Raw genomic sequence first — 3,373 nt, forward strand, 5'->3', positions numbered from 1 at the left:
GCAGATGTGTCTCATTGTCATGAAAAGTCCTAAGTTTTTAAAAAAAATTTAAGTGCCATATTCTGTTAGTCTTTGAAAGGTTTGAAGACTACCTATCCAGCTGAAGTATATCTTCACAATCTAGAAAATCTAACATGACTACAAATTTGACTATTATAGATGACTATCTATTAACCCATATTTCTTAATTATACATTACATTTTTAAATGACCTGCACAAGCACAATACCTTAATCAAGAGCAGAAATATAACAAAATTGACCTTAAATTTGTATCAATAAACCATGATCCATACCAATGCAAAGTATTCATCTCTAGCATATCCCACTTTAAATGTAAACAAACATTAATAAACAATATTTGGGAAATTGGGTGTAGTTCTCTTCAAACTGCTTCTTGCTTTTTGTTGGGCAAAGTATTTTGGGGTTCACAGAGACATTTTGGGGGTTTTGTTTTAAAAAAACCACATTAGTCTGTAAGGAATTCGCAAGTTCTCATCTTCTGTGGAAACAAAAGCAGAACCTCTTTTCCAAAGCAACATATCCTTAGACCCAAATTTTGAAGTCAAGATACCTTTAAAGTATATATTGGTTTATCTTAGTAGTCCCCAGAATCAAATGTCTTTCTGAAGTCAAAAAAAAATTCAAAGAAAACACAATAATATACATAATCCAGACTCTCTGTGTATATTCCATCTCTATGTGGTTTATTTTTCTTTATTCCTTTAATCTATGACTGTCTGTACTCTGTCTCTTTACAGACTATTTTATTTTTTTAAATGATTTATTTCTTTTTATAACTCTCTATACTCTTTTTCTTCTCTCTCCCAAACCTACATACATTTTTCAAAATCACACTTTGACACATTCAGAGATTATTTCTGTCTGAATCTCTATTTATTATGTGTCTGTAATAATTTTCTGACCAGGAGCACTTTAAAATTTTAAGCAGTATGGTTGTGGAAGCACGGGATGCTGGCTTCACCTCTCTCAGGCTTTCAATATGGTGGAGGTACCTTATCAACAGCTCTGGGACCACAGGATGGGAACCACGATCACCACCTCAACTATGGTAAGCAGTTGGTCCATACTGACACCAAGTAACTTGCAACACTCTGCCCACAAACCCCATTCAAGTGCTTGGCCTGAAAGGCAGAGCTGTTCTTGCAACTAGCATGAACCAGGAAGCTGCCATTTCTTAAAGAAGTTAGATGTTTGTTTGTTTGTTTGTTTTTGCTGCTAATGTTGAATCAGGAAGACTTCTCATGCCTTTTCTTGCTTCTAGCAAACAGAGCAAGTCTAAAAAAAATTACAGTTTCCAAGACGTCGTGCTTAACTCTTTTTTTTTTTTTTGTATAGAATTCCTTTGTAAACTCTCTCAGATTTTATCGGGATGTAGTTAGCCACGTTGGCCTCTGGCCTTCCCCTATCTTGGACATCTAGTTCCCTCATGTTTTTCTCCCTCCTTCACTCTCTTTTCTCCATCACTTTCCACCCTCTATTCTCCCCCTAACATTCCCACTTTTCTCAGAAGTTCTCGCCTATTTCCCCTTCCCAGGGGTATCCATGTATGCTCCTCTTAGGATTCTCCTTGTTACCTAGTGTCTCTGGGGTCTTGGACATATACTCAAAGAATGAACACTCACACCACAAGGACATTTGCTCAACTATGTTCATAGCAGCATTATTCATAATAGTCAGAACCTGCAAATAACCTAGATGGCCCTCAACTGAAGAATTAATAAAGAAAATATGGTACATTTACACATTAGAGTACTACTCAGTGGCAAAAAAAAACCAATTTCATCTTGAAATTTGCATGCAAATGGATGGAATTAGAGAAAACAATCCTGAGTGAGGAAATCCAGACCCAGAAAGACAAGCACAGTTGATGTAGGAGGGTCTTTATCTATCTGTTGCTTTCATTGGTTAATTAATAAATAAAACTGCTTGGCCTGATAGGGCAGAATTTAGATAGACGGAGCAGACAGAACAGAATGCTGGGAAAAAGGGAAGTGAGAAAACGCCATGCCTCTCCCCTCTGAGGAGGAAGCAGGTTGAGAATCTTCCTGGTAAGCCACCACCTTGTGGTGCTACACAGATTATTAGAAATGGGTTAATCAAGATGTGAGAGTTATCCAGGAAGAAGCTAGAGATAATGGGCCAAGCAGTGTTTAAAAGAATACAGTTTCTGTGTAATTATTTTGGGTAAAGCTAGCCAGTGGCTGGGAGCTGGGAGGTGGGAAGCGGCCTGCAGCTCCTTCTACACACAGTATGTACTCATTTGTAAGTGGATATTAGACATAAAGCAAAGAATAACCAGCCTCTGCCTTGCTCTTTCTCTGTTGCTCCATATGTATGTGTGTGTGTGTGTATTTAAAAAATGAAGACAAACTATCCTTTTTCATTTTACATACCAATCCCAGTTCCCACTCCCTCCCCTTCTCCCATTCCCTCCACATACCCTCCCACCCTACCCTTATCCACTCCTCAGAGAGGGTAAGGCACATTGCTTTGGGGAAGGCCCAAGGCCCTCCCTACTATATCGAGGCTGAGCAAGATATCCATCCAAAAAAAAAGCCAGTACAATCAGTAGGGATAAATTCTGGTGCCACTCCCAGTGGCCCATCAGTCTGCTCCAGTCATACAACTGTCGCCCACATTTGGAGGGTCTATCTTAGTCCTATTGAGGGTCCTTCCCTGAACAGCTGGAGTTGGTGAGCTCCCATTAGCTCAGTTAAACTGTTTCAGTGGGTGTCCCTATCATGGTCATGACCTCTTTGCTCATATTTTCACTCTTCAACTGGAGTTTGGGTGGTCAGCCCACTGCTATGCTGTGGGCTCTGTCTCTGTTTCCATCAGTTTCTGGATGAAGGTTCTATGGTGACATTTAAGATGTTCATCAATCTGACTACAGGACAAGGCTAGTTCAGGCACCCTCTTCTCTATTCCTTAGGGTCTTAGCTGGGGTCATCCAGTGGATTCCTGGGAATTTCCTTTGTGCCAGGCTTCTTGGTAGCCCCATAATGGCTCCCTCAACCAAAATATCTCTTTCCTTACTCTCATCTCTGTCCTTCCCCCATTTCAACTATTCCATTTCCTCAAGGTATCCTCCCCCTCCCCTTCCCTTCTGCCCTCCCTTCTCCCCTATCGCTATGCTCCCAAATTTGTCAGGCAAGCTTGTCTATTTCCCCTTTCCAGGTGAATCTATGTATGCTTTTCTTAGGGTTCACCTTTGAAGGCGTAAGTCACAAACAATGCCACACCAGTTTGGAATTATGATTAATAGGGTGGTATTTATTTAAAGGGGAAAATACTTACAGATCACCGTCCCAGACAACAGCCCTCTGCGCAACCAGGAAGGGAGTCTAGTC

This window comes from Microtus ochrogaster, unplaced genomic scaffold (genome assembly GCF_000317375.1).
Source record: "Microtus ochrogaster isolate Prairie Vole_2 unplaced genomic scaffold, MicOch1.0 UNK45, whole genome shotgun sequence".
NCBI lineage: Eukaryota > Metazoa > Chordata > Mammalia > Rodentia > Cricetidae > Microtus > Microtus ochrogaster.